The sequence below is a fragment of the Eurosta solidaginis genome, chromosome 1 (genome assembly GCF_040869045.1).
Source record: "Eurosta solidaginis isolate ZX-2024a chromosome 1, ASM4086904v1, whole genome shotgun sequence".
Taxonomy (NCBI): Eukaryota; Metazoa; Arthropoda; class Insecta; order Diptera; family Tephritidae; genus Eurosta; species Eurosta solidaginis.
In genome coordinates this window covers 193,404,095-193,415,027 of record NC_090319.1, presented here as the reverse complement: position 1 = coordinate 193,415,027, position 10,933 = coordinate 193,404,095, and the positions used below count along the sequence as shown (strand labels likewise).

General features: G+C 41.6%; 1 protein-coding gene across 3 annotated transcripts in view; it reads left to right on the top strand.

Moving 5' to 3' along the window:
• Window positions 1-10,933, top strand: part of Cad96Ca (tyrosine kinase receptor Cad96Ca) — a 2,297,709-nt gene that overhangs the window by 329,113 nt on the left and 1,957,663 nt on the right. The gene's annotated exons all lie outside the window — the stretch shown is intronic.

The window sequence follows — 10,933 nt, the reverse complement described above, 5'->3', positions numbered from 1 at the left end:
AGACGGTTTTCGGCACAGAGTAGCGCTCATTTCAGGGCGATAGTCACATAGATAGCAGATGCAGGGGGAATATAGATGTTAATTATTTCTAGGTCAACATCGCCTGACCGGATGGTTATGCCTAGACTTTCTAAGGTATTATCCCTGCGGCTGATGTTAGGTTGAAATAGACTATATTGCACGGTGAGATGAGTGATAAAGGCAAGGCCACCACCATTACCCCTTGTGCGATCTTGACTATGAATGTTGTAGCCATCGTAAGTTCGGGGGTCCGATCTGGCAGTTAGCTTTGTTTCTTGTATTGCGGCAATATGGATATTATTTTTATTCATGTGGTCAGCTATCCCCGCGATCTTGCCAGTTAAACCGTTAAAATTAAGTTGCAGAAGTCTGAAGTGCATAGGGGGGCTGTCGTTACTCTGGGAGTCAGAGATGGATGAAGGCGCCTTGAAGGATATAGGCTTTGTCGAGTCCGATTGCGGCTGGTGTACCTGCTGTCAATGAGTTGGTACTAGTGTTTTGGCAGCAAGGTGCATCGAATGTGCCGGTCGGACGATTTCCGTTTGTAATCCCAGAGCCTCTATGAAGGTGGCATGCGCCAAGGCATGACCTGCATTGGGCCGATGTCGCGGTAATAAAAATTTTTAGCTGGCATACGGAGCACATAATATGGGGGACTAGGAGTTGATGACTCCTTCTTACGTGAGTACCAGTGTCGGAAAGGGAAGGGAGGATGGGGTTAAAAGCTGGTGATCCATGCTACGTAGATTGTAGCGATGGGTTGTAGCGGACGCGTTAGGTGGAAGCGCCATTTGGCACGAGCAACAGCTTGATATGGACTGCTGAGCAGCGTCGCTGCTAGGAAGTGGTAGAGGTACGTTTGAAAGTGAACCGCGGGACGTACTAGGACGTGAAAAGTAGGGAGCCACAAAGGTTTTATAGAAATTTCGGGACCGACGAATGTTGGGTTCTAACCCAGAACAGCCTGAATGATGTAACCATATTTTACACGTGATACACTGGCAAGAGTATGACCGTCTGAGATAAATCCTTTTCCGACATATGCAGCAGAACCACAGCCTGGGACCGGGGTTAGGTTCAATACCTTCCCGGAGCAGGACGGTATGGAGCAGTCCAGCGGTAAAGAGCTGCTCCGAGGATGTCAATTTGTGGGAGGGACGAAACATATTAAATGGTTGATATGGACTGCTGAGCAGCGTCGCTGCTAGGAAGTGGTGGAGGTACGTTTTAAAGTGAACCGCGGGACGTACTAGGACGTGAAAAGTAGGGAGCCACAAAGGTTTTATAGAAATTTTGGGGCCGACGAATGTTGGGTTCTAACCCAGAACAGCCTGAACGATGTAACCATATTTTACACGTGATACACTGGCAAGAGTATGACCGTCTGAGATAAATCCTTTTCCGACATATGCAGCAGAACCACAGCCTGGGACCGGGGTTAGGTTCAATACCTTCCCGGAGCAGGAGGGTATGGAGCAGTCCTGCGGTAAAGAGCTGCTCCGAGGATGTCAATTTGTGGGAGGGACGAAACATATTAAATGGGATTTCGCTGAAATGACAGCCCTTGTTTGGGAAAAAAACCCGAGTCGCTCCGGTATGAAGAACCGGCTGCCGTGGGAAGCGAATAACACAAGTATGAAACTACAGAATGATTGAAATTTGAGTGATTGTATGTATAAATATTTCGCTGTGATTAAACAAATCGGGACCATTGCTTGCAAATTAAGCCTTTTTGTAGAGCGATAGGTAAAGTAGTTCAAGAGCTGCCATTTATGGTGGCTTCATGCCAAAACGCAACATATTCCATATAAAATTCCATGCATATTCTATTTTCAGCAATACATTTGTATAACCCGCACAGCAACTTCAGATTTGGCAACAAGTAGTGATAGTGCAACTTTTTTAACAACTTCATTAGCTATTTTCCACCAAATTCAGCTGCAGAACTATTTACGGGTGATATTATGGCTACTGTGCCGGCAAGTTGCGGAATTCCCAAAGCCACATCATTTGCAAGTAAAATCACCATAAAGAGAAAATCTGAAAATAAAGACAAAAATTAATTAATAAAAAAAGGCAAGGAAGCAATTAAGGTTGGTTATAAATAACGGAGAAATTATACTTACCAAACAACGTTGTACGCTTTCTTAATGAAAATTCATTCCGGAAATGTATGTATGTATATCCATTTCCATTATTGAATGACATTTTGAATGAACAAAACAAAGTTGCCACTCGTGTAATATTATTATTATTTTTTTTTTTCGTTTCTTAAGCCGTAAACACAGTGCGCGCCATACAAGGGGATCACAGTTCGGATCCTTGATATCTACAAGCCCAATTGCTGCCACGCGATCCAGGTAAGGTGTCCTGCACACCTTACGAACAGCCATGGTTCGACACACACAAAAAAATAATAAAAAAAAAAACCATAAAAAAGAAAACAAGGAAAGCCTTTTGGCAAAATAAGTGAATAGCATTTTATTTCCATTTTTTTTGTCTTTATTAAATTATTATAAAAAAAACGAACGAAAATGCCTGGGCTCGGGGGTGCTTACGCCGTCGGTGTAAGCTCAATGAGCGGGTAACGCTTGTGGCAGCAAGGGCACCCGTAGGGGCAAACCCCATATGCCCATTCAAGTGGGCCACCATCGTACCCCATGTATAAAAAACGTGGGGACAAACCCGGCACTGGAAGTTGGGCTTTCGTCCACGTTCAGCTACCCGCTTCCACAACTCCCCCTCTTGACGCCGATAAAATCAACAACACCGCGCACTCTCCCGTACCGAATCAACCAGACCTTTAGATTAGTGCGACAGTGCGGCGGTATATTCCACAGCATCAGCCGCACCTCACCACTCATGGGATCCTGTCGTGCGCGGTCTTCTGCAACCGAGTCAGCCATCTGAAGAAAACAAAAAAAAATTTTTTTAACCACACATTTCATCAAAACTACCACCCCTAACTTGTCTCGTGTCCATGAGTGTTGAGTACCAGCCTCTCCCGCCGTCTTCCGTACGCCCCATGCGTGGTCACCAATTTCATTGCAGCCATCTGAAAAATAATGTTAAGATCATGGTAGTAACATGAATCCTAACCAAAAACATTAAACTACAATACAATACTCATGTTGTTTGTTGAACGATGTGAACTTGTCATCGGTCACGCTATGAATTCCGTTTTGCTTTACCCGCATTTAGCACACACAACAACACTACACTACAGTGCTGCCAGACGAACATCAGCGAATGGGCAAAACCCAAAAGAGCTGATCATATGAACTGCGGTTGATAGCAAGATAAATGTAGAAAATAACGAAATACCTTAAAGTAAGCAAACTTGTTCTACTTAAATACTGCAAACAAGGTGAAAATGTTACATTTTCAGAAGATGATTAAAGGTTTGGGTCGCGTGAGAAATCTGACGTGAATTCCCTTAAATATTTGCATGGCATGGCCATTAGGTGTTACTATTATTATTAGGTATTAATGGGCAGCACCCCACAGCTGTCTCATCAAAATATGTGGAAGAGCTAGCAACTGAAAGTTCCACAAATTAACACACTCGCTAATGTAGGCTATCCCCACCAGGGTTGTATTGAAATCAACAAAACACACCTGTTTGATACTAAACCAGCGGACTGTGTATTAAAAGCTTGATTATGGATTTTTTCTACGAACGGTATTTTATTTTTATGTACGGTTTATTATTTTACATGTTATGTTGAAGCGAATCTAATTTGGAGTGAACAAAGAAAAAAATGAAGACATCAGGTGACCTTCTATGTGCGGATATTTATATTCATAACTGTGGTTATTTGCTAAGAGAGACTAAATACATAAATTACATACATATCTATGCAGCTATGTAGTGTTGAGAAATCAAAATGCATCGTTACATAGGCAGGCAGTATAACAGATTATGTATACCCTACAGGAAATTTTAAGCTTTATGGTTGGTTATAGAACATCCTCCGCGCCGCTGAAGGATTCAAGTCCTGCAGAAGAAGGCAGTAATGCGAGTTTGGTTACCGGTCGTACGTACTCGCCCTTTGCCGTTTTTATTCCGACTACTCTCACCTTGCCATCAGCGCTTGGAAAAAGTTTCACAACCTTTGCAAGCATCCACTGCGACTGAGGTACATTCGACTCGCGAACGATGACAATGTCATTTAGTTGTATATTCCTTTCCTCGTTTTGCCACTTCTTACGGTGTTGACGGCTTGTGAGATACTCGGCATGCCACCTAATCCAGAAACCTTGTGCCATATGTTTTACCTTTTCCCATTGCTTTAACGGATGTATATTTACAGCCTTGTCGACGGTAGGTTCTGCTCGTGCAGTAAGTGGTTGTCCAATCAAAAAATGAGCAGGCGTAAGTGCATCAATTTCTCCATCATTGCTAGGGCACAGTGGTCGGGAATTTAGCAGCGCCTCTATACGAGTCAAAAGCGTATAAAAGCGTTCGTACGTTAAAGTTGTTTCGCCTTCAACTCGTCGTCTGTAAATTGTTTGTTGTATTCGACTTCTTCGGTCTCCCAAAAGCGTGTGTCTGGTCGATATCTACGTTACTAAGAAATACTCCCACGCTTCTATCGCTAGTATTTTTGTTTAAATCGCCACCTACGACCCACCCCAGTGATGTTGAAAGCGAACATAAATTTTGTGCTTTACGTTAATCTTTTCGCCCCTCAAAATATCAAAAAATTTGTCGTTCCCCAGAAGAACGTCTATTGACGCAGGCATATAGAAAAATGGATCCGCCAAGTCTAAAGACAAAAATGAAGTGTATTGCTCTTTATTTAGTTCGTTCGCTGGCATAAATGATGCGATTGTTGGCATAATTAGGGCATCAACTGTGAACGTATTATTGTTGTCACTGGAAGTTATTTGGAGTGAAACCCAGCCGCGCGAGTTCCAGTAGCTGAGTTGTCCAAACCATGTACCGGTATTCTGGCATGCTTACGATGTACCCTAAGCGACTGACGGCACTCTCTGATATAATAGTCTTCTCAGAGCCGCTGTCTAACAACAATCGACACTTCTGTTTACACCCATAACTATCAAGCACCTGACAAACCGCTGTCGGCAGAAGAGTGTTTATTGCAGGCAACGCGTGAAAGTTGACACTAACTGCAGAGTCCACGAATGACTCTAACTTGTCAGTTTGTTGCTCCTCTTCGTGTAAGAGGCTGTGGTGTCGTTTTCGACAATTACGACATGAAAATTTCGAGCGGCAATTATTTGATATATGCCCTAGTCTGAGGCAGTTGTAGCATATGCGTTTAGAGGGCACAAATTCTCTGCGAGATTTAACATCCATATTGAGAAATTCAGTGCACTGATGCAACTCATGTAAATCACTACATTTTGAGCATTTCATATTCTTTTCTATTGTGGTTTGATGTGACCTAACTGCGACAGTACGGCTTTCAGTACGCGATGCGGTGTTACAGCTTCCAACATGATGCAAGTTTTGTCCCAAGAATTCATCGAATGTTGGAAAATCGTCGTCTGATTCCGTGAACTTCGTCCATTCCCTTGCAGTTGTCGAATCGAGCTTACCAAGTATAATGTGAATTAGCCAAATGTCCCTTTTCGTTGCTTGATCGCCAAGTGCGCGTAATCCACGAACAACCTCATCAGCTACATCATATAGTTTACGTAAGAAAGAAACCGATTGGTTGCTCACAACCGTGAGATTAAGAAACTTTGATATTTGCGTATGGGCTATAACACCAAGTTTATTATAGCGGGAACATAATTTACTCCAGGCCTCTGGGTAGTTATCGTTGGTCGCAGGTATATGTCCAATTAAATCATATGCTGCTTCCGTCAAGTAACTCTTCAGCAACTGAAACTTTTGACACGATGAGTATACCGAGTTGTTATGAATCGAAGTGACATACGAATTGTGAAAAGATTTCCACTCAGTTAACTCCCCAGAGAAAGATTTGATTTTCAATTTCGGCATGAAACTTAAGTTTGGCCCAGACACTTGCTTGGCCAAATTACCCAAAACTTCCGTTTGCGATGACAAAATTTCGGCAACCGAACAGTCTCCACGAGTACTCTCATTTGATGCGCCGTTGGCGTGCGATTTCGCAGTGATATGTGCTCTAAGTTTACCTTTTGTGGTCAGCACGCGCTCTTCAAATTCCTCCGCATCAGCCTGAATCTCCTCCATCGGTTCCTCCTCGCCATCGCTCTTTTCTACCATAGCTCGAACTATGTCCCGATACTCACTCCATACCTCCTCAAGACGCTCTAAGCGGCACTCCCAGTCGGAAACTGGAGAATCGCCTCCACTGCTAATGAAACTTAAGATGCGTGTGACTGCTCCTTTTAGCAGGGATCGTTTCGCCTTTAACTTCTGCATTTTACTTTTCACTCTGCTAACTTTGTGCAAAACCGAAAAAGTAAAATTAATTATTTCTTCGTTCGCGCCTAATCCGGTACGATGGACCAAAAAATGTTTGATACTAAACCAGCGGACTGTATATTAAAAGCTTGATTATGGATTTTTTCTACGAACGGTATTTTATTTTTATGTACGGTTTATTATTTTACATGTTATGCTGAAGCGAATCTAATTTGGAATGAACAAAGAAAAAAATGAAGACATTAGGTGACCCTCTATGTGCGGATATTTATATTCATAACTGTGGTTATTTGCTAAGAGAGACTAAATACATAAATTACATACATATCTATGCAGCTATGTATTGATGAGAAATCAAAATGCATCGTTACATAGGCAGGCAGTATAACAGATTATGTATACCCTACAGGAAATTTTAAGCTTTATGGTTGGTTATAGAACAACACCCCAACATTGTGATTTTCACACGAAATTGCCAAAGTCAGTACAAACAGTGTTCCAAGCAAGGTGAATTCAGTACCAGGAGTTGTTATCCCAACAGCTGATTGCTTCTTCTTGATTATTTTCCATACAACGCCTTGTACTACAATATGTCAGTTAATTGAAATCAATGAAAATTTTCTTTTGACTTGACATTTTTCTGCACGGCTAATTGGTTGAATTCGCTTCGCTACCACCTGGTATGGATTCGTCTTGGTTCCAGGTCAGCTATTGAGGGACATCGTGCACCTGTAGAACATTTTTGTAACAAATTCGTCACATAAACGACCAGATTATGCACCATCTCTGAGTTTACAGAGAGCGTGGAAAAATACGGGTTTACCGTTGATACCCTATCTCATACAAATAATAGCGCATATAAACGCTCATTACCTGCAATAAGAAACAAATCCGCTATAACAATACAATTTGGTTTAACAATGACGCTGAGGTCCGAATAACATAACAAGATTATTCATCACATATAAGTCCTTTATCCCGAGTACGCCAACCATAATATCAGCCACAATAAAGCCCCTAGTATCCGTCCATACGCCACCGAAAAACTTGGAACGCCATAAAAAATAACAAATTAAACACAACAAAACGGAGCAACCTGTCGACACATTCACCGTCTCCCACCGATTGTGGCAGAAAAATCACGGCTTACGATTATGCCCGCTCTACAGGGGAATAAAGTAACCGCCTACGAGGTGCTCTCAATCCACATTACCCAGGACACCAGGTCATGGGCCCAACAGGTAGCAGACGAAGAGGAAGAAATGGAAGAGATCACCAGAAGCGCAGCGCTTAGCCATCGCCCCAACTACCAGCGGAGAAGCGCGACCCTTCCGACCGCTGCTTCAACATGAGTAGCGGAAAGCAATCCCGTACCGGAAATGCGACCAGGTACAACAGAAACACGGGATGGCGCGGAGACACGTCCTTTACGCCCATTGCACCGCAATGCCAGTGGTCGACGGGATAGCGCATAGCCGTGTCCGTTCCGTACGGTCCAAAACTCCACTTGCAGAGCGGCCCCGTATCCATCACGCAAACAAAGTACCACCCTACTTGTTTCAGGACAGGACGATTGCGGGAAACCCAAGTAGCGATGACGATCACCCGATATTTTGTAGCTATCGCTCCTACAGCTATTGTACGAATAGAGGCAGGGGGCGCCCCCATTTGGTGCGGGCACTCCTTGATCCTTGCGCGCCGACATCCGCGATATACGCGCACTTATCCAACGACCTCCAACTCGAACGGCTTAACACAGCAAGATATACCAAGTGCACTTTAGTGTTGCGCGGGAAGTATGGAGTTATGGATAGAATCACGACCCTGCCTACTGTGTTAGCACGGCATACGAGTTTGAACCCAACCGCGATGATTGATTCCTCGGTCGTCGCACCGTTCCAATTTGTGAAACTCGCTGACCCTACGTTCTATCGATCCGCGCAGGTTCTACTAACACTCGGTACCGACGTCTACGCGAATATTATGGTCAGTGGCACAACCCCGGCAACGGTCAATCGGCTTCAAATGTAGCCGACTGCCTTCGGACTGGTCATTTCCGGAGCGTTCCAGCAATAATGTTCTGGCATCGCTGTTAACGCCTACCATCATATCAAATTTTTATACCAATCAAAAATCTACATCTAATTAACAAGGTGCATTGAAACCAAGCAGCCCCACGCCTTTGAACACTAACTCTTTTCTCTTTCATCCACAGCACCGTCCAGGGAGGTTACATTAATATAATCAGCGATGTCCACCGGAGATCGTGTCATATTTTTAATTTATTTCGTATATCGGATCTGGGGACGGTTGCTGGCGCCTCCCGCGGATTCTCAATTGCTTGTCGCAAGGGGAGGGGGCGTCATGTTTTGACCACCATCCTAAATATTACGGACCACCTTAACGAGCGCACTAGTTTATCTTTTTATTTACCGGTAACGGCCAACACCTGCCGAGCGCTAACTTCGAACCCGACGAAAGTTGGCTATCGGCAGGTACCGCGGATTTTTTCGTCATTATACTCTTTCACTTCCTTTTTGGAACCTTTACGAGCCAACAGCTATCCCCAGGTGAGTTATCGACAACCAACCACATTTCTCATTTTCATTGTTATTCATTTTAATACTTTGCAGTTAATATTTTGGAATTGTGCTTATATTTCCAATTTGCCATTTTGTACTTGAAGTAATTAATTCTTATTCCACACAGCAATTCTTTTTAGTATATATCTTTAAATAAATATTGTCACTCGTTATTAATTCTTGTTTATATTTCTTTTATTTGCGTGCATCGCGCCCGATTATCCCGGGTGCACATCCCTCCGCAATATATAAAGACACATTTTTGCTCATTTTTCTTTATTTATATAAAGGAAACGCTTACAACTTTTTATTTACGGCTTATTTTCTACTTTTTAGTTCTACGTAGAAAAGAGTAGTGCCTTATTTATCGCAAGGTGATAAACTTACTTTTATTAATTCAGAATGCATACAATACCTGTATGTGTACAATATAGTACATATCAGACAAATACGTCAAGCTACACTAGGTTTTTAAGCTACTAGAAAATTGTTCATATGTGCCAAGTTTGAATTGCTACAAGTGAGTATGTGGATGAAGTTCCAAGATTGTAGCTCAATGAGTATTTTCCTGAAAATTGATCGCAACATTCCCCCCGTTCCGTACGATTTTTCTTGATATCCCAATCCGTGCGCCCCTATCGAAACTTTTGTATTATGTTTTATACTGTCATCGGCCTCTGAATTATGTTTGAAATTTCAAGTATCTAGCTCATCGAGAAGTAACTAAAAGCAGGTTTCAAATTTAAAAATGTTCATCTAATTAATTTGATCCTTGCGCCACCTAACGGAATTTGTTTTCCTTTTGTTCCTTTGTCACGGTATCTTAACCTATATGTGGAGTTTCATTTTTGTACTTATACCTTAATCATTCAAGGTTCGAATCGATAATCGATAATGATAATTATTGTTATTTTTTAATTTTTCTAAATTTGAAAAATTGTATTTTGTTTTTGGAATAGTAAGTAGAAAATTTTCCAGTCAAACAAACCACCGCTGTATAGCTAAATGGTTAGCGCAGCATGCCTAAAGCGTACTGATGATGAAGGCTTAGCACCCTTCGAAATGGATCTATCTGCGCAGCTATGGCAGGTTGTCTGAAAAATTTTATACTTACTATTCCAAAAACAAAATACAATTTTTCAAATTTAGAAAAATTAAAAAATAACAATAATTATCATTAAAAATAAATTATTGTTCTGGCCTTGAGCTCGATTCGAACCTTGAATGATTTATCAATAGGCCGATAAAAACAAAAACAATTGTTAATAAACCATGAGCACTTGGGAATGTCAAACAAAGTAATTGACAATTAACAAAAATCCAGCATTATCAGTGCTTTGCACCAGATGGCGCAACACTGCATAAATATAGTTGGTAAAAAGGAATAGAAGTAGCAAAATTTGCCAGTCAAACAAACCACCGCTGTATAGCTAAATGGTTAGCGCAGCATGCCTAAAGCGTACTGATGATGAAGGCTTAGCACCCTTCGAAATGGATCTATCTGCGCAGCTATGGCAGGTTGTCTGAAAAATTTTCTACTTACTATTCCAAAAACAAAATACAATTTTTCAAATTTAGAAAAATTAAAAAATAACAATAATTATCATTAGAAATAAATTATTGTTCTGGCCTTGAGCTCGATTCGAACCTTGAATGATTTATCAATAGGCCGATAAAAACAAAAACAATTCTTATACCTTAATGAGAAGTTATTTAAAAAGTGATCTCAAATTTTCCAATTTCCAAACTCTTATCCAATTATTTCGATCCGTGCGCCCTTTAAAGGCATTTTTCCCCCTTTTGTTGCATTGTCTTGGTGTCTTAACGTATCTGTGAAGTTTCACGTTTGTAGCTCCATGAGAAGTTACATAAAAATCTATATCAAAATTCAAAATTTTTGAAATTATCATCTAATTATTTCTATCCGTGCGCTACCTAATGGAATTTT